Below are 22,271 nucleotides of genomic sequence, written 5' to 3'. Positions count from 1 at the left end.
TTTAATCTATGGTTAATGAGTGTCTTTCTTTTTCAATATTTTTTTTCAGATTTTGTATTTTTCCTATTATTCTCTGGGATTTTAAGCCCTATTTCCCCAATTTTTAAGAAGAATTTACAACCGATATTGTTTTTATATTTTGGATTTTTCCTGTTCCTCTATGTAATTTTTATCCAAATTTCCCCTCGTTTCTCATGAAAAACCCATGTTGAATCTCTATCAAAGCTTTTTGGAGAATTTTTGGGGTTTGTAAAATAAATAAATTAATTAAGTTAAAGAATTTTTTCAATTTTGTGGGTTTGAAACAAACAACAATTTTTTTTTTTTTGTGTGTGGGGGGGGGGTCTTCCTCCTGTTTTTTGTTGAAATCCTTTTAATCTATTGTAGATGAGTGTCTTTCTTTTTTCAATATTTTTTTTCCAGATTTTGCATTTTTCCTATTATTCTCTGAGATTTTAAGCCCTATTACCCCCATTTTAAAGAACAACATAGGCTAAATATTTATTAGCAATTTCCCCAAAATATTGTGGATGTTTTCCAATATTGTTTTTATATTTTGGATTTTTCCTGTTCCTCTATGTCATTTTTATCCAAATGTCCCCTCGTTTTTCATGAAAAACCTTCTTGGAGAATTTTGGGGGTTTGTAAAATAAATAAATAAATTAAGTTAAAGAATTTTTTATATTTTGTGAGTGGGAGGATTAATCAATCATCTTTTCATTCCAAGTGTATTCATGATGGCATGAATTCCCACTTTCAGGTGAAGAGACATCACATTTACAAATATAGTCAAGGTTTTTTTTTCGAAACGTTACTGTTAAGACTATAATCAACAAATCTTAAAGTGTGGCTGTTACATCAAACCATAATCTCTGGCGCTTTGTACGAATTCATGCTCCACAAAAGGAATCCATATTTGATAGATGCAAAGTTTCAAGAGGCGTTTAGTTAGTAGCGCAGAGCCGCTACCTGTGCTGGATTAAGTTCTTCAGGTCTAATGATTATCGAGGGCCTGTTTTTTATTTGTTTTCAAACCGGCATTTTGTTCTTGATAGAATCACGGTCGGGTTACGTCTCCGGAGGCAACTCACGCTCATCAAAAGAACGCGCTTTGTCCAATGATCTATAAACCCGTACCGCCACTTACTGTGAAATACGTGCCGGATTACTTGAGAGAAAGAGCAAAATCAATGAGGAACAATGTCTCCCAATTTACAGCGCGATCATGGTGCATTATGTTGTATATCATAAGCCTGTGGTGTGTACAAGTATGAGCTGTTGCGGGGCGGCTCGTGTTTTAGGATGAGCTTGGAATTCCTTGGTGGGCTTCTTGCTTTTCTTATCAATAACTCTGTCAGAGGCTGCCAGAAGATTTGGTAGCTCTGGATGCCCACAGCTATAAATCTGGGCCAAGGGTTGTGTGGGATGCTCAGATAAATGGGTTGGCCATTGTTTCATTGCAACACTGTTTGTCTTTACTTTTCTCTTCTACTCGGGATTTAGAACACGACTGTCCTTGGTCGTCTCTCTGCAACGGCGGCTCTGGATTGGGTTGGAGTCAACCCTGTCGCCCCAAGATTACACGAATATCCTCCATTCAGACATTCTCCACTGTGCATGCTCCAGTGTTTTGTTGGCAATTTATCTCTAGCGGGATTTAGTTTTCGCGTGGGTATGGGGTGTGTGTCTTAGATTAAAAGGGAAACTGAGGATCCGTATTCAACCCCGTTTTGATGAGTTAGTTCACAACATCGAGCACATTTTGCGCCCAAGTTCAGGACGTTTGAATTTGACTCGAAACCTTAACATATGATGAGGCTCTTTATCATGGGTGTGCGGCAAAGCTTCAATGTGAAGGAAAAGTGGGCCACAGAGGCACAAAACACAATTATCCCGCAGGAAATATGTCACATTTCCAGCGCCTTTTGTGATAAGGTTCCCTTAGTCGGGCCTACGAACATCGCCTTTCAAAACGCACTGTGGGGAGTATAGGCAAAGATGTGGCTTATTAGGTCACTTCTGGATTGCTCTTTACACACTGATCATGGATCTGCTGGGTGTATGATAATCACATGGGCTTCATTAGAATCAACCCGGAGGAGACTGAAGAGTGCGAATGTATTTGCTGGTTAATGACTTGGCTTCCGGTGCTTTTAAGAGAATGGCCAAGTTGGGTTGCTTTTGTCTCGGCAAAAGACGGATCAAATGTTGTAAAATCCCACGTACAATACGCACCCATGTATAATACGCCACCTTCCAAAATCACCTTTTTCCACCAATAGCAGTTTTTTCTCTGTACTTTTAGTGTTACTTTTAAGTTCCTTGTTTTATTGACTACACTGCAAAAACTGAAATCTGACTATTAATCAACATCAAAGGCCCTGAATTGGGGTTGCATAGATTGAATTTTTATTTTAAGATTTTGCATAATCTAGTAATAAGATAGATGGGAAAAATGTAAAAGTATAAACAAGGGCGACGAAAGAAAAATATTTTTGAATTAATTAAAGAAGCGAATATTAATGCTATTTTAGATGGAAAACCGCAAATAAATGCTACGGTTTATGAAGAATTACAAAAGCAAACTCATACGATGTTATCGCATGGCGCAGTCGCTTCCTGTTTTTCTTCTTTTAAATTACTGGTGGATCGCATATCTATGGTGTATACCGCCACCCACAGCGGCGGAGTGCCCTCTCAATATTTGCAAAAGAAGAACAGATGGAAACGGGCATAAGTCGCATGTCCGTTTAGCGCATTTTCACCAATGGCAGTTTTTTTCTCTGTACTTTTAGTGTTACTTTTAAGTCCCTTGTTTTATTGACTACACTGCAAAAACTGAAATCTGACTATTAATCAACATCAAAGGCCCTGAATTGGGGTTGCATAGATTGAATTTTTTATTTTAAGATTTTGCATAATCTAGTAATAAGATAGATGGGGAAAAATGCAAGTATAAACAAGGGCGACGAAACAAAAATCTTTTTGGAATGAATTAAATTAGCGAATATTAATGCTATTTTAGAAAACCGCAAAGAAATGCTACGGTTTATGAAGAATTACAAAAGCAAACTCATACGACGTTATCGCATACTGTTTTTCTTCTTTTAAATTACTGGCGGATCGCATATCTATGGTGTATACCGCCACCTACAGCGGCGGAGTGCCCTCTCAATATTCGCAAAAGAAGAACAGATGGAAACGAGCATAAGTCGCATGTCCGTTTAGCGCATTTTCACCAATAGCAGTTTTTTTCTCTGTACTTTTAGTGTTACTTTTAAGTCCCTTGTTTTATTGACTACACTGCAAAAACTGAAATCTGACTATTAATCAACATCAAAGGCCCTGAATTGGGGTTTCATAGATTGAATTTTTATTTTAAGATTTTGCATAATCTAGTAATAAGATAGATGGGAAAAAATGCAACTATAAACAAGGGCGACGAAACAAAAATCTTTTTGGAATGAATTAAATTAGCGAATATTAATGCTATTTTAGAAAACCGCAAAGAAATGCTACGGTTTATGAAGAATTACAAAAGCAAACTCATACGACGTTATCGCATGGCGCAGTCGCTTCCTGTTTTTCTTCTTAAATTACTGGTGGATCGCATATCTATGGTTTATACAGTGGCGGAGTCCCCTTTCAATATTCGCAAAAGAAGAACAGATGGAAACGAGCATAAGTCGCATGTCCGTTTAGCGCATTTTCAGTAAATTGGCTTTAAAAAAATAGATTGGAAACATGACTAGAGTCATGCGAGCTTTTCATGTTAATATTCTTGAAGAAGCAACAGCAAACATCCCATTAGTTAAGATATTGCTGGGCGCCAGGCAACCAAAAGGCTCTACCAGTAATTGTCACTATTTGCTTTGGAGTTGGGGGTTGTATAGAGTTTGAAATGTGTGTGCAGCAGGTTTTCGACTCCAATGATTAAAGAGAATAAAAGATTAGAATGCCTGCAAATTCTGGGCTGTCAGAAAACGTTGAATCATTTAGTGTGCTCCAACGTGGCGACGAGATCGGGCTCAATCAAAATCCCCACAAGTAGAAAACTCAAGTGGAGTCTTCTGTAGTATCTGCTGTTTTTTTTCCCTTTGTACTCAATATGCAGTAAAGCTAAAGCTGTCCTGAGAATGAATAAAACAAACGTGCAATATTTTGTTTGGGCTGTCTTTTTCGCAGTGCTGAGCCTAACTCGAAGCAAAGCTTTTTCCCAACCTAATCACTTTCCTCTTGTTTTGTTTCAAACTCATCTCTTTTTGTCCCTGCTCTCGATCCTCTCTGATCCGCTCTCCTTTCCTGCCACTCTCGCGGAACCATTTCTATCCCAACCGTATCATTTTGCTCTTCCGATTCAGGACTGAGCTGCCCACCACCATTATGTCATTCAACACCTGTTCTTATGGGAGCAGCTCAAACTCACAGAAGGCCCAAAAGCCCCTGAAAGAGCTCAAAACCCTCGAGTCGATCTTGCCAAATTCACCTTCAGGTTGTAATCCCTCAAGGGACACAACAATAGTACATGAGACACTTGCCAAGTCTGACGAGGCTCAAGGTGAAAAAAAATGTCACGTGTTTTCGAGTACGTTCCTACACAATGACGACATTCTGCATATCTTATGCGATTACAGATTTCGCAGCACTTCTTGTGGCCGCTTTTTTGTAAAACCGCTCAAATCTTTGCGACTTAACGGATCAGTTAAGTGCCTCGAGGATCCCTTCTGTCTTACGGGTTCGCCCACCCCTGCCCAAACTCTCCAAAAAAAAAAGTCAACTTTCCCAAGCCGCCGCAAGGCTCATCAAACTGTCAGGCTGTACTTTTACTCAAACCGTTGTCATCGTGACCTACAGCCACCAATTCATCAGAGCTGCCATCTTGGGAGAGGAAGCCACGAGGCTATTTCTGTAATGACCCAGATTTTCAGGTGAATTGGGATCTGTATCAATGTAATGAGCCGCAGCGAACAGAACGTATTAGGTCAAATAAACTATTCCGTGTGGATTCTAGCTCTTAATTTGCTCTGCGGCAGCCAAAGGAAATGAAATTCGGAATGTATATTTCAGCAGTGCGTCATGTTTTTATAACTCAAACAATAAGTCATTTTCATGGAACCTGTTTGCACGTAGCATGCATAGTAAAGTTATGATTGTGAAGCATGTGGTGGGATGTAGACAGATTGGCTCTAAGGCTTGATAGTGGAACGCTATCAGGAAGCTATCATCAAGGCTGCAGGGATATAAATAGAACACTGCGAGGAGGAGGAGTTCTACGTTGTAAGCGCTGGAATAAACCGATCCCAAAGCAGGTATACTAAGAATTAAGGTGGAGGGTTTACAGTGTCATTAGGGGGGCATTTAAGAAGCCTCCGCACTGTAAAACATGGTACCATTAGGAGAATAGGAAATCGACCGCTTCCTCCAGCATTTCTCTTCATGTTTCCTTCAGGGATGTGATTTTTCCGCTAATTCGCGGAATTCCGCTTTTTTTATCTCCCCCCCCAAAAAAAAATTCCGATTTTTTTTTTTTTTTTTTAGTAGTTCATTGTGTATGCACATGACTCCGACAGATAACATCTTCTGCTATAACAAAGACATTTGTGGTATGCTCTAATATGAGTTACTTTTCATTTGGTCATGATACAATTATTTGTTCATGAAATTTGAACTCTTCAACGTTATTTATGTGTTAATTTAGTAATCACATTAGTAAGATATGATGATATTCTCAGTGATAGTTTTTAAAAGCAAAGGCAGTCCAATGTTTTTGAATGTGACTGATTTTGAGTTGACTAAAACTGCCATTTTATATGGGATAGTTCAATATACATTGAAAATTTATGCTTTTGTTTTGTCTATTTCTTTGTCATGTGAGTGCGTTGAAAGTACTTAAAAACACGGAAAACCCATGAGCTCCGGGGGACCTAGCTGGGTGCCAGCGGCCCCCAGACCCCCGGCTAAATTTTCAGATAATTTCACTTTGGTCAAATCACATCCCTGTTCCTTCGACCAAAATAACACAACGGGCATCACATATCTTATCATTGTTGCTCAAACAATTCCTTGTTTCTATCTAACGTGTACATGTTTTTGCCATCATGTGATGTTTTGGTGGACTTGGAGCTAGAAATTAATAGAATAATCGACAAGTCATCAAATTTCAATAATTTAATACATTTTCATAATAATGGTAGATGACGCCATTTTGCAAATGATGTTAAAAGGCGCATAACAAAACGTTGCCATTGAATATTCAAAAGAGATTGAAACAATCTTAATAAAGAAATCAAAGAATCCCAATCCAAAAATTACATTTCAAAGAATGAATAAATCAATCTTTTTAAAGAAATATGAACACGATTATGTTTGAACATTATGCCGATGTCATTTTTGTTACGAATGTCAGAAAGCATAATCAAGTACAGATGTGACTCTGAGACTTATTTTATGAATTATTATTAGTTTTTGCAGTTGTTGAGAGAAACGGGGCAGATACAATAAGACATGTCTTCTTTCTGCTCCTTTTCATTAAACGATGAAGAATATTGTTTTATATTGTCTTTTTTCTTTCTTTTTTTTTCTTTTACAAATGAATGAAATAAACGGTTGAAATGAAAAATGAACTTAAAATGGTCCACATGCTCTGATTTCAGCCTCTCAACAGTAATGAATCACTGATTTCTGTTGTCCTTCATCAAAGTAGACCAGTTGTCTTTTGTGTTTAATCAAAATAAAACATTTGCAATCATCTGTTTTTACTTTGGAAAACAATGACCCAACTGGTAATTGAATCAGTGTCAACAAGGTTGGAGAGTACAACAGCAATCTCCCTTTTTTTTTTTTTTAAATCACTAAACAATACAAAATAAACAACAATCAGCAGCTTTTTAAGGATAATTTCTATTTGTTGAAGAAAAAAAAAACATCTTAGGGTCAGTTAAGCACTGGTAAATATTTTTTGCATTCATTATTTTTTGTATCATAATTACCAGTAGGCAAAAGCTGTGAAATGATAATTACCTGGCATCATGTTATTTTAATGTAGCCTCCAATATCAAAAGGTGAAACATTAATTTTGTTTGTTGTGTGTTCCCCTTCTCGAGTAATTTATTTATTCTGTCCTTGTTAAATTGGGTCGACGCCTTTAATTCTTCCACTTCTGTTGCTGTCCATGGGGGAGGTAAGTGCCATTACAGCCGGAGAAACTTGGGTTGCTTTTTTTTTTTTTTTTTTTTTTATTCCCAGTGTATTTGACTATTTTAATATATTCCCGTGTCATTAAATTTGTGTACGGGCACGATATATAACCACATTTTTTATTTTGTGCTGACTGTCAGGGACTGAGGCACATATAAATTTGAACTCCGTAATAATCCAGGTGTGCGGCGTCAAGTGCCACCATTCACACAAACACAAAAAATATATATATATTTTTTAATCTCTGAACGGTGCCAGTATATGTGTTGCATTGGTGAGCGAATGTGAGCTGGAGCGAAGAGACGTTAAACCCCTCGGACCGGTCCTCAGTATTACATGAAGGAATATGGCCTGTAAAATTTATACATGACTCCACGTTGACATTCTACTTGATTGATCGAGATGGGTCTGACGGAAAGCAGAGAACATTTGAGGTTAAACAAACCTGTGAATGACTCGGTGCTGTGTAAACTGAAGGTCCTTTTATGCGAGGCAACATTGATTGAGCTGTCACACTCGCGTGCTTTTATAGCACACATATATTTTTATTTGTTCGACAGGTTCCCCCAGTGGCCGAAGAATAAAAAAAATAACATCAACAACAAAAGTCCTAAAGTAACAACAAGTCCACATTTTTGTCAAGACGTATTTGCAAGTAAAATACTGATATGGAGAGTTTACTTTCACTAATAATATGGAGTGATTGCATATTGACAAAAAGGTAAACACTGAAAAACAGAGCAACACATTCTTGTTTTCGATGCATTTCTTTGGACAACACTAATATTTTATTTTCTATTATTCCATATAAAAAGCAAAATAGGCTTTGAATTTTTAGGTGTTGTTTGAAAAAGCAATTTATCTCACACATATTCTGAAATGCTGTCCTAAAATTATACGTCATCGTCTTTAGTGTTTGATAAGAGTGGTGGACAGTAAGAATTTGAGTTTTAGAGTTCTATGTTGAACTTTGTACATGAAATGAACACAAATGAACTCAAACGGAGGAGTTGGTAAAGAAAATTCATGTTTACTGCTGCAAATTTGTTTACAAAATTACAGATAACAGCCAAGGGAACCTGATCGTCACGCACCCCCCTTATTATATCCAATAGTTGGAATATTCAGTTCGATTTTATACTGCAAAAAAAAAAACTCCATAACATGCAAACAAAGTAACTGAGAAGTTATATTTTCTTAAGGGCTTAAATACATGAAATAATCATTGAAATTGATCGTACAGGGCCAGTTCCGGTTCGAGCAGGGCTACCACAAAATGACTCCACCCAAAAAGTAGACCCTAAATGCTAAATACAAGAAAGTGCATGTCATTCACGAAAAAGAGTGTACAAGAATGTTTTTTTTTTTTTTTTTTTAATGCGAGTCCACCATTGGTGATGAAGCAGGAATGTGGAAAGATCGCTATTAATCTCCGGCATTACTGTAGCCATTTCCCCGCTCCTCATCAGCAGCACCATGTGCTCTATGAGATTTAAAATATTTAAATCTGTAATCTGTCATCATTACGAGGTTAACACACACCCGCGCGACCCGTGTCCTATCTGTCACCACGCTTCACCACTTCACACGGCCACACATGCATCACCGGGACCTGACGTCGCCTTTTGTAGCTGTGGCTGGATACGACACTCCTGCTAGTTTCTGTCATTTCTCAACAGCAGCGCCGACATGCTGCTTGGACCCCAGAGAAAAATTAGGGAAGGGGGGGGGGGGGTTGCGTGCAACTGGAAAGAAAAAGGAAGAAAAGAACTGCGGCAATGCGGCGAGAGAGAAAGCTGCTAATTGTTTCCCAAGTGTGTGTGACCCAGTGACTCTAGGGGAGCCTTTTCCTTGTTCGCTTACTACGAGTAAACCAGCATTCATTATTGATTTCGGTAGCACAGACTCATCGTTTTTACACAGCGTGGTTGTTTTGTCAGCTTAGTGACGCTGTATTAAAGCCTCGCTAATATACCCGCTATCCTTGATGTCCAAGACTTCTGGAAAAACTCCGAAATCACAGCAAGGAATAAATACATTGAAAGGGGATAACACTGCGCAATGGTGACCCATATACGAATATTAGGTTGATGGAAGACACTCCAACATGGTCCATTTAGCCAGCTCCATGTCATGTCTTCATAGGACAGGCTTTTACTAAGCTTCTTAAGAGCGAGCCCCAGGGGATCTATGGAAGGATGGAGGTACTGACTCAGGCCTTATCTCCAGCAATTTATCCCATGAATTAGACGGGCTCCGGCCTCTGTGTCCTGCCAGATCCACACAATACTCGCACCGTGTTAAGAAAATGAATGAGATCGAAAAAGGGGGGCTTAACGATCACTTGGTAGGATAAGTAGTTGGTGAATTGACGGAGGATAGGATCGCACCGTCACATTAACTTTGACCTCCACGGTTGTGTCCATGCGCTTCATTTTAATGGTGGATTTTGCGGTCACGTGTAGGCATTTTCAGGCTGGATTTAGTTGGAACAAATCAGAATTGGAATCACGGAGATTAAGAAGAGGGTGTTCAAAACAAACGGACAGGGTGTCACCGCTACCAAATACAAGGTCTTTATTTCAGTGACACAAAACAAAGTATTACAGAACAGAAGGAGGCTATTTAGCAGAGGTCGGCATTTTACAAAATTTTGTTGGGCCTGCGAGGTTCTTGATCCGGTTAGTGATGATTATACTGACGGATGAAAGACGGGAAGTCCACCTCTGTTATTCTAAATGAATGGTGTTTGAGAGAGTTTTTGCCCAACACTGTACCGGTACAGTTTTTCAACTCAACATACCTTGATTTGTAGCGGGCACTAACTCCTCAGACATCCATTGACAAATAATTTCAGAAGTGGAATGATTAGTCACAGTGGCTGTGGTACGAGTCCGGATTCGGCACGTTTTTTCTTCTTGTCTCAGATTTGACCCGGACTTGTCTGGGCCTCGGCCTTTGGCAACATATATTTTTCAACTTGACCGAGCCCAACTATGTTCCTTTAAAAAAAACTTGAAATAAAGTTTTTCAGATGATCAAAATAGACCAGCATTGACGTTGGCCACTTGGTAACCATGGCTACTTGGCAGCAAGCCATCTGATTGGTTAACCTGACGGCGATCAAACCTCTCAGACAACAGTGGGGTTATGAGATTTGGTTATACCAATCATCAAGAATTAGTGTTAGCCACAACGTCTTAAAAAAAACAAACATGAAGCAACCTCCGGATTCTGTAAGACGACATTTTCGGATACATACAGCATCACGTCAAACTTCGTTCGACATTGCAGAGGCACCACAAAAAGAGGTGAGCCACCGCCCGCTGATATTTCTTTAATGCAACACTAAGGTTTACGTTGAAGATGGCGCCGCCATATGGACAAAGTTGGTAATGCTATGCCTGAAGGAAGACCACGTTTCTCATGAGGACAAGCGCATTGCGTCATTTTTGAGCTCACGACATTCAAATTGACTTCTGCAACGAATTTGTAAAGGGGGAAGTGACGTATGCCATAAAGCAGTCAGCACATTTGGAGTTTTTTTGTATGACAGTGTTCCTAACATCCTCCTCAAAGTTGTTTAGTGGCAGTAAAAATGATACAGACCCCCTTAGGCAATGGTAAAAATACCATTCAACTCGTTTTAAGTCGATGTTTCATCAGAAGAGTTACGAAAATATTTTATAAAGGTTGAAAAGTTCCTTTGTGCTACTTTAACCCCTTGGCGTTATTGTGACCTGTTTTTGGCTTTTTGTTGGTTCTGACCAAGCCATTACAAAAATAAAATACTGCCCACGGATTAAGAGCAAATTTCTCTTATTTTGTGGTCATGAAACCGTATTTTTTTCTGTCTGGACCCTGCGGACTCACAATTGACTTGACTCGATAAAGGTGGACTTGACTACAGCCCCGATTAGTCATGTGGCCATTGGTGGCATGTCCAGTTAGAAGAATCCTTAGAACAAGTGATCCTAAGGTGCCTTAGTCATAGTCAGTGTTTCAAGTCTGGGTAAAACCCCAATCCTGTTGGTCAGTAAGTCATTGGACTGAAACTCCTTTACTAATATTTATATTCAACTCATGGAATCCTCTACCGCATGATTAATTAATTGGTCAAGCGGGGAGTTACAAGACTTTTCAGATTTTTTCCTGTATGTCATTATACATATAAGAAAGGGCTGACTTATGAATAAAAACTCCGCAGCGTGCCAGTTTAGGATTGTGTAAAGGCTTTCCTTCTGCTGCTGTCATGTTTGTCTTTCAGCACTGCATCACAGAAAGAGTATGTGATGCATTTTTTAAATCTCAAAAAGGAAAAACAATCAAAAATAGCTCCTCAGTGCCGGTGCATATTTTATTAATTCCTAATCTTAACTCAGCAGGGCAGACCGTTTTTTTTTTTTTTTTTTGTGTGTGTGTAAATTATCTGATTTTATAAATAAATATATGAGAAATTCTGGCCAAAAGCAAGTGTTGGCATACTGCGTGACATCTGTTTTGTAGTTAGATGTAGAGCAGGCGAAGTCCAAAATAATATTTATTAAGCAGACACTGGTCGTTGGCAGAGAAAACCTGTTAGTCAGGGGAGATGTTTTTGGGCCATGAACAATGTAAAAATATCTGTTAAATGTCATGTGGAGCAGATTTGATGCCTATTTTCGTTCCAAGACCATTTTGGTAATACAACAAAGTGTCTTTTGCTTGCTACTTCCCATTTCATTAACAACTGACACACAATTACCTTTAAGTACAGCAGCAAAATCTATTTAGGCTGAAACAGTCAGTTAAAGCAATCACAATGCAGATGTAAACTCTTCTTATGGAAATTAATAGATTTCAATAATCAATTATTACATAATAAAATGCAAACCAGCTAAACTAAAAAAATATATTTATCTCAAGTCGTCTGTGGCTCGAAGGTAACTAACTGCATCATACATCGGTGACGTCAAATTAGGCCGAATGTCTCTGCTGAGTTTACAGATTTAGGTTTTGCATTTGCGTTTATGCTAAATAGAGGTGACACTCACATGGAAACCACTTTGCGGGAGAAACAAGCAAATGTGAGGCTAAGAGATGGGAAATCAATCATAGCCATTTTCCAAACACTGGTCAGAGCCAATATAAGCATTTGAAATTTGCTGAAGAGAGAGAGAGGGGAAAAAAACACTTGTAGTGAGAAATGTTGTCAAGGTAGATAACAGAAACAACAGCAGTTGATTAGAGAAACATTGCGAGAGCTGTAAAGAAGACCCAAAACAATTGTCGGTGACGTCAGCAACCATCTCCAGAATCCAGGAGTGAAGATGTTATAATCAACTGTTGGCAGAAGACTTTGTGGACACAAATACAGAAACAACACCTGAAGTTGTGAATCACTCAGAAGCAAGGCTGAGATTTTCCAAAAAGAACAGACTGCTCATGATCCCCCCCAAAAAATCCAGTTGGCCTGGCTTGTACTTCTAAATCTGACTCATTAATATTCATTGACCATTTAAAACATGATGGCAACAATAAAGGTATATCCTAAATCAAGTCAATCCCCAGACCTAAAACCATTGAGCACACAAATTACCTGACAAATATTATATATTTTGGACATGTTCAACATTTCTTGGCGACAAGAAAAACTGTTTGCGACCACAAAAAAATAAAATCGCTACTTTCGCGAACAGGTGCAAACCTTCGCCGCTTAGTGAGATATGGGCTTTAAGATATCAGTACTCACAAAGGTGGCCGATAAAAACGTGTCAAAGTGAACTGTATACATGTCCATCCTCTCATCTGCCCATGAAGATGCAATTTTGATAAGTTTATGTACGTTGAAAAGGTAATATCGATGCTTAGCTCATTCACTCCCAGCCTTTTTCACTGAAGCAACCCCCTTCGCTCCCGGCTGTTTTCTTGGATTCTGACTGATTTTGCAAGGCCCACAGAATATTGTGTTCTATTGCTATAAAAACATGGAAGCTACCAAAATAAAGATTAGAGTCTCTTCTTTTATCAGGAAAAAAAGTTTTCAGTTTTGCAGAAATTAGCATTAGAATATAGCTAAGTTTCCTCATTATTCACAGAACTTTTGAAAACACTGGGAAAAAGAGCTTGTTGCAATATGGCCCTGGTTGATCTCTTATACTCTGCTGCCACCTGCTGGCCGTTTTTGCAATAACTACCTTTGCTTTAAGCTTTCTTTTCATTTCAGAGGCTGCATCAAAGCCGTCTGTATGCTCTAGCATTAAAAAAAAAAAAAGTATATATATACGTTTTGGGACCATGGTGATATTTAAAATATTTATACATTTTTGGGAGAAAATTAGTTAGTAGTGTTGTAGTCAAGACAGTGTTGAGACCGAAAAATAAAGTGGTGTTGAACATCCCTACTTTTAGACAAAAGCAAAATTAAAAGAGGCCTTACTGTTCCAATACTTTTGGAGAGGAGTGTATTTTTTTTCATTTTACTTCCATTACATTGTGTTATATTTTATGTCATGGAAGCAAGCAGTGGCAAAAGAATGACTTCTGCAAAGGTGTAGGACAAACATCAGTCGCACATATTTCCGGTCAGAAGTATGCATTTGGGAAATTATTCATTTCCTCTCCAGCATCTTCAAGACAACATGTCAAACAGAAATGAAGAATATTGCAGAACAAAAATAACCTTGCACCCCCCCCCCCCCCCGCTGTCTCCCTTGCAGATCTGCACGACAGCATACACACAACGTGCACACACACAATCGCCCTCCCCACACAAGCAGATTGGGGAGCAATAATACGATGAAAGTGAAACGCAAGTGCGGCAGTCCGGAGAGCGATAGCGGCTCAGCCGTTGTCACATCAGGCCCAGACAAACTGCTCAGGTAAGAATGAGGCCCGGATGACCTTTGAGGCTCATTGGGGTTTTCCCTTGCGGAGACTCATGTCAACAAGTGGCGCACTTTGAACTGCACTGAAACGTCATTGGAGGGTTCAGGAGCGGGAGAGCGCGCGCGCGCCTGTCGGGGATCACACGTCGGCTACTTCTTGATAGCCCGGCCCTTCCAGTCCACTGGAGGACAGACAATCTGTCTGGAAAATGAACACAATCGGCGGCCTCTGTTCCTGCCATTTATTCGACGACGGATTCAACAGAGATCGCCTTGTTTGCGGTTAAATGAAGCTTATGTGATTTTTGACAATCGCAAAGTCAAAGGATGTAGAAGTGGTGGAAAACGGGGAATACGAAAAAGAGACTCAAACACTAGTTCTGAGAATTGTATGTTTTTTAGGATCATTTTTTTATAATAGTTAGATTTGAAGACTTTACTTTTGATTTCAAGACTTTATTCAAGTAAATATCTGTGACAAGCGTTGAAGAAAAAAGTAGCAGAAAAATGTGACTAAATGCGATTAATTGCCGAAAATGTGTGTGATTAGTTAGTTTAAATTTTTTAATTGTTTGAAAGCACACACACACACATAAATTTGTGATGTTTATTAATAAAATTAATCGCCTTAATCATGTGTTATCGCAGATGATCCTTTAGCTGACGGCGGATGGTTACGTTAAAGGAAGCACAGGTTGTGTCTGAGCAATAAGCATAACTACATTAAACATGACATTCAGAATAAATGTCAAACTATTTTTTTTTTCCATTTGAAATCATGCAAGTAATTAACTGATTAGGAAAAAGAGGAGGATGAGCGTGTTCAGTGGATCAAAAAAATGTTGAAAACGTCCTCATAACAATAAATGTCGAAAGATTAGAAACATAACAGGTGCTCTTTAAATGGCAGGCAAAAAAGTTGATGAAAATCCTTTTTAATTAAGCGATTAATCGGGATTAATCCAAATTCTAAAATGTGATTTATCTGATTTTTTTTTATATAGTTTGACAGCTCTAATATAAATATATACATAATAAATGACGGCAATTGATTCACCAATTAGTCAAACTGCCGCTGTATAGCGCCAACAACCGCCAAGGAGGTCTTACTCAATGTCAGAGTTGGTTTGTCTAAAGTATCGGGGGACTGCTATCTGCAGCCTCCAAGAGTACCCGATACCTAGTATCGGTAGTCACCCATCCCTATATGAACACACCATCATGGCACCTCCAAACTCAAAACTAAGAAGAAAGAGCAATAGAACTGTGATGATGGAAGATTTAGTGTGACAAAGGAAAAAGATATTCTCCCAAGCAGGAGTTAGCAAAAGTTTTGTGTCATGTATGTCCACAGGTTTAGGCGGATGCTTTAAAAAATAATAATAATAATAATGTTTTATGTTGTTAAAACATTTTTTTTTGCTCAGTATTTTAATAGAACTACCAATCAACTACTTGAACATTAATAGCTGACAAATAAAATGGTCAAATGCCAATCCACAGCAATGAACATATCGAGTAAGGCCTCTCCTTGTTTTGCTCATTCTAACTAAATCACAATGACAAAGAGCATTTGACATTTTCACGGTCTCGTTTCCGGTTTGGAACCCATTACTCACAGCTACATTATTTGAGTGTGTGCCATAGCTTCTGCATTCTGAGCTTGTTGTGTCCAGGCTTCTCCGGGAGTAGGAAAGTAGACAGACATATGCAGCCTGCAGCATCACACTGCCTTTAAACTTGCATCAGCTTCTTCTGCAGTCTATTCTCAGCAACATGCACCCCCCGGTAACTTAAAAATTGCAAAAAAAAAGTGACTAATTTAAGGCCAGCCACAGACTGGGCATCCCATCTATCAGATGATTCAAGTGATGAGCATGGAAATAATACATTGATTCTCCCACATTGATAAAATAAATATATTAATCCTAGCTCACAGGGGCAGATTATCCCTAAATAACAGATCCCACATGCATTTGAATCGAGCAGGCTATTTATGTAGCAACAGACAGAACGTGACATATTAAAGCTGATTAAAATGTTTAGTGTACAAAACAAATGCTGTATGGAAATTGACACGACTCAGAATTTAACGGCGTGATTTTAACCGCCTATTTGAACTTCTGTGCTTCTTTCATGTGGCTGCAGTCTTTTTTTTTCTTTTTTTTTTTCCAATAGTGTGGGAGCTCGTGCGTCACATCGCCATCACGCACACGCATTGTGTCTTTTTCAAAGTAACAAGTGTTCGCAATGGGAACAATTAGCGCAAAGCATGCATAAATCCCGACACGCAGCGTTATTTGTCAGACGCCGCGCGTCCGTGCATGGGGTAAAAAAAAAAAAAAAAGAGAGAGAATGAGGACTGCATGCATCCTACGTTGGGGCAGCGCGTTCCAACCCAAGAATGGCTGTGGAAAGTAGAATGCACCGAGCGTTGCAAAAACATCACTCCCCCCCCCCCCCCTCCCACAAATAAAAAAGACACACAGTGCACACCCTGCTCATCAATGAGTGTCATGCAATGTCTCACCTGCACAATCCGGATGTAAATCCCCCCATAACCGTGCGTCTGTCTTTGCAATAAAGAAATGGAAAACAAATTACGTGGGTATACTCCAAATCCCCAAAATGGTATTTGAAAAAGAAGCCTCCAGTGCAGCAAGTCTCAATCCGTTCTCCCCGCTGTCATTTCCAAAAAGGTGTCTGTCTATAGAGCGCGCGCGAGTTGTTTCCAGCGGGAAAAAAAGCTCCCCCCTTCTCAGTCCGCCTGCCTCTGAGTGGATGCTCTTTCGCCTCAACTCGAGGCTGGCGAGAACGCGCGGCGCGACCCCGCTGCCTTCTCCCTCCCGAGCCGCCAATTGGAGCCGGAGAGGAGAGTTACTAGGTAACCAAGGGCACACGCATCATGCGCGGGGAAGAGCGCAGCAGTTCGATGCTTTACAACTATGTGCGCTGACTTTTTCGTTCCAAATATTTGTTATTGTGCATACTGCACATATTACTCCTGTTCTTTGTTATTCCGCCCATATTTTTGACGTTTATCTCCTTCTGCATAACTCCTCCGATTGAGATAATTTCAAAAAATTCACACCATGCAAGGTATTTTTTTTTTAATCAAAATTTTGTTCCCCCACAATTTCATATTTTTTTACCCAATGCCATTCATTCACAACAGCCCATTCAACAGATTCACATGGTTCATTTCATCTTGAGATTGATTTTCCACATTGCAGAACTTCCCATATACCAATAATTTTTTTTCACCATGTTGCCTATTTTTTTAAACATAAGTCTATATCATTCTCATTTTAAACCATTCCATTTCTTTCAATAATTTCTACATCATTCCATGTTTCGATATCATTGCATAGCATTTCACATTTTCACTAACATGTTGCACATTGTCACCAATAGCATTCTATATCATTCCTTATCACTCATTATTACATTCATTATCATTCCAAATTACTGTATCATAAAATCATTATATTCTCTTTCAATAGCATTGCATATCATTCCATGTTATTTCACATTTTTCACCAATAGCATTCCATATCATTCCTTATCACTCATTATTACATTCATTATTACATTCATTATCATTCCAAATTACTGTATCATAAAATCATTATATTCTCTTTCAATAGCATTGCATATCATTCCATGTTATTTCACATTTTTCCACTCGCTTATTGCAAATTTTTCACCAATAGCATTCCATATCATTCCTTATCACTCATTATTACATTCATTATCACTCCACATCATTTACTATCATTCTTTTTTTTCCCACTTTCATTAATCATATACAATTTCTTCCAAATTGAATTGTCTAGGTATTGTAAATAATATTTTTCACGAACATGTTGCACATTTTCAACGATATCATTCCACATCACTGTATCATAAAATCATTATATTATCTTTCAATAGTATTACATATAGTTTCATCGTTTACTATCATTCCATGTCACATTTTTTCACCAACTTATTGCAATTTTTTTCACCAATACCATTCCACATGCTTCTATATGATTCACTATTATTCATTATCAGTCCACATCATTCCACTTTTTTTTTTTCCCCACTTTCAGCATTCACATACAATTTCTTCGGATTTGCATTGTCTAGTTATTGTAAATAATAATTTTGCTATTAATTAGTAAGGGGCAAAATGATGGATGGATTGATGGATGGAATATTGATGTGGTAGGCATTGTGGAATCAATGATTGATCATTGTGCCTGGAATCATCCATCAATTTTCTATAGCATTTCCCTTCATTAAGGTGGTTGGCAAGCTTCACCCTGGACTGGCCGCCAGGTGCACCCAGTCATATTAATGTTAATCATCAACGAAAAATTGTGAATTTGGGAAAATGCTACCATCTCCCTCAGTTATAGATTAAGCCCCTAACATCCTTCTTGAAGCTTATGATGACTTTTGGTGTAATTTGATAAGAACATTAATCAACATTTAATATAGTTGACCATTTCAACTGCTTTAATACTCGCATCTTCATGATGAAAAGCACCACTCGTGCCATTCCCCACACAACATCCTCCTCCAGTGTCATCCTGACACTGCCAGCAGCCCCACTGCAAGTGACAAGAGCGTCTGGCTCTTGCCGTTGTCGATTTCATATATGCGATGTCATTGTGGAGAAAAAAAAGGTTGGAAACTTTGGCAGTTTTGATTAAAAAAACATTTTCGTCCTCACGTCTTCGTGGCTCTAGTGGGATAATCCTGCTTAAGTTTCTTTATAACTTGTTGGCAAGTTTGAACTTTGTTTTGCTCCCCCTCTTCCTGAATCAACATTGACACTATAGGTGATGATAGTAAAGCCAAGGTAGTCTAATTGATGATATTATTATTATTATTATTATTAAGTGTCAACACACCATCCACGCCACAGTTTGCCATCAGCCTTCGAATACATTCTCAAAAGCTGTCCACTAATGAGCCGCATGCAGATCATTAACATAGTTGAATTGATGTAGGCAGTTATTATGATTATTATTTTGTGCCCACAAACATTTATGTTGTAATTTGTAATAAAACTTAGCTTCTTGGTGTCTGTTTACACTTCTCACTCATTCAATTATAAAGCTATTGCAAATTTGGAGACGCTAAAATGATCTCAATGAGGAAATGTTTAAGCGATCATATTATTTCCAGTTAATGAAAATGCTCATCTGCATTACATATGCAAATAGATGACATTCATAACACCAATAGCGGAACTCAAGGCTATTGTTGCGTCTGCCACTTAAGTCGACGCACTTAAAAGCACTTCTCCTGCATCGTGTACATTTACTGTGGCAGTAACTAGAATTAATCTGTATTACAAAGCAATAAAAACACAGCTACCTACTTTACCTATGTCTGCACAGAGTATTTCATAGAATGGAAAGCAATAATGTAATGGAACTTAAGGGAAATCATTATATTTAAAAATATTTTATGTTTGATATTTTGCCCATGCAGATGTTCAAAATGGATGGAATAATGACTGCAGTGTGACTCAAAATGATTATATATATATATATATATATATATATATTAAACCAAGTTAAAAAATATATATTTATATTTTTATGTACAATACTCTATAATTGCCCAGGGTATATTACAAAGTATTTCAATGAGTGTCCTAAAGACTGCTGAAAAGGCATGAGTCCATATCAACCGCACAATATACATTGATGGAAAAGTGAACACAAAGGGATTTGCAAATTGCAAATTATACGGAGGCATACCAGCAGCGGAACCGTGATTATTCCCCGTGTATTAAAAAATGAGTGGCATGAAAAACAGCTGGAGAGCCTTTATTTGATTTTGACCAGTGACAGTGTGTGAAAATAAGAACCTTGTGTCTTGGAACTGGGTCAGCAACACCTTCTCAATCAAGTCCTTGACTTTGCTTCGGAGGCCGTTGTAATCAGTAGAAGAGCCAGCATGCACCGTCCCAAGGCACTCATTAAAAACTGATGGGAATCCTTTGCCAGAATGGACAGACATGCAATAAACACTAAGGAACTCTTTTTTTTTTCTTCCCCCTTCTTTGAGGGGTTGCGTAAGAATGAAAACGGCTTATTTGCATGATGAGAAGATGTAATAATGAAGAGATTTTCAACGTTGTTTTTTTTTTTTATGACTAATGAAATGCTGATTGTTTTCCTGTTTAAACAAGACATTGCTGACAATTGTAAAATCCGATAAGGATTAACATGGTCATGTAATTTATTAATGCGGCCCATTTTTAATGAGTGATCATCACAGTTCAGATTTGTTTTATTTTGCAATTATTGAATTATTCTCTACTATTATGACTATTGAAACTACAAGCACAATAATAAACAATATCAAAATACGATCTCATTTCATAACAAGTTCAAATACGCATCTAGAATAGACTTACTGGAAAAAAAATGTCAAATAAAAGTATTAAAAAGGCGTGAATGTGCAATCTTCAAGCTTCATCGTCACATGTCGAGGCGGTGAGGAGGCCTAGATTTCACAGGTATGCACAGATAAGTCCCAATTTTGCTCTCAAGGCGAGTGTCAGCTTTAAGGCACGAGGCAGATGAATGAGGTGCCTGTGGCGATTAGATGATTTCTGGAGAGTAACATCAACGCCTCAGGACTCAGGATGAACGTCACAATGCCAAAACCTTTACTGTCTGAAAATGATATTTTCATATATATATATATATACTAATATATATATACACTAATATATATATATATATATATATATATATATATATATATATATATATATATATATATATATACTAATATATATATATATATATATATATATATATACACTAATATATATATATATATATACTAAAATATATATATATATACATACTAAAATATATATATATATATATATATATATATATATATATATATATATATATATATATATATACACTAATGTATATATATATACTAATATATATATATATACACTCCTTGCAGAGAGCTCACATAGGCACAACAATGATGAAGAGGTTCCTTTTTTTATTTTTACTTTTTTTGCTGCATTGCATCTTGTTATTTCCTTCTTTATGTGATAGAATCGGTGATTGGCTGGAACACATTTACTATAAAAGTGCATTTTATTCATAAAGCTGTCAAATTCTCACCAAGTTAAAAAAATGCTGTTTAAAAGATAGGCTGTTGTTTTCAGCTATGTGGTGGTTTTGCTAATACGTAGTATGATGCATTGAGCAAACAAATTCTCCATTCCATTGATTTATCATATAACGGTGGCTATAAATGTAGAAAGTAGCTCCAAAAAGTGTTCTTTATTTGTGCATCTCATCCAATTGTCTCATCTAAATAGGTTAGCTCTACTGATGTGTTTTTATGAATTGTACGTGCGCAAAGTCACATGCCAGATGCGTCTGCTATAACAACACTCGCAACCTTGTTTATTATAGACAAAAACATAAATATTAAGTTTCAGAATCAAGCTTTGGTCTCATTCAACCATCTAAATATATTTTACAAGTCAGGAATGTTTGTTTTCAGTTGACCATGCTAAGGCTTGATTTGTTTATTTATTTTGGTATTAACGGAGACTGCAGTAAAAAGTAATCTCGACCAGACCGTGATTATCATACTCAGTACTTTTCATGCCCTTCAACCTTTAGATTCCAAATCCAAGTTTAAGCGCATTCAGAGAAACAGACACAGATCTGACCGCAGAATATTTTTGAGTTACTTCACACTTATCTGCATGACTGCCCGAGTGTCGAGACACGCCTATTTAATTACAGATAAATAAAGTGTATACACGATAATCATTAAATGATTGATAATCAGGAGTGGCTTGATTCAATTGACTGGAGAGCAACAGCGAATGAACACAGAATTATGACCCGTTACTTTGGGCTTCAGGAGCCTTGCTAAAACTATGGCAGAATATTTACCTCGTGAAAATATAAACACAATGCCCGTCTCTCATTTGAAATCAAATAGGCATTAAACTAACAAATAGAATAAGAGTGAAGGGACCTCAGGCAACTGAGAGGATTCAGAAGTGATGCGGAATTAGCAACATTTCTCCTCGACAAGTTGATCACCTCTTTTTGATTTTTAGTTGATAATAAAACATGTAGCTAAAAATTTAACATCAAACCACTACCATTTCATCTTATAGTAACACTCCATTACGAATAAGTCATGCTA

At 37.8% G+C, this 22,271-nt stretch overlaps 1 protein-coding gene across 4 annotated transcripts in view; it reads right to left on the bottom strand.

Moving 5' to 3' along the window:
• Positions 1-22,271, bottom strand: part of nlgn3a (neuroligin 3a) — a 276,135-nt gene that overhangs the window by 175,704 nt on the left and 78,160 nt on the right. For 3 of the 4 annotated variants that reach the window (XM_077577383.1, XM_077577385.1, XM_077577386.1), the window contains exon 1: positions 16,594-16,871. The exons of the other annotated variant lie outside the window; for it this stretch is intronic. The gene's annotated coding sequence lies outside the window, so the exon portion shown is untranslated. Of the gene's footprint in view, positions 1-16,593; positions 16,872-22,271 lie in introns of those variants that run through there. 4 annotated transcript variants of the gene reach the window in all.

This window comes from Vanacampus margaritifer, chromosome 10, assembly GCF_051991255.1.
Source record: "Vanacampus margaritifer isolate UIUO_Vmar chromosome 10, RoL_Vmar_1.0, whole genome shotgun sequence".
NCBI lineage: Eukaryota > Metazoa > Chordata > Actinopteri > Syngnathiformes > Syngnathidae > Vanacampus > Vanacampus margaritifer.
The sequence above is the reverse complement of the archived record's forward strand: the minus strand, read 5'-3'. Positions and strand labels throughout refer to the sequence as shown.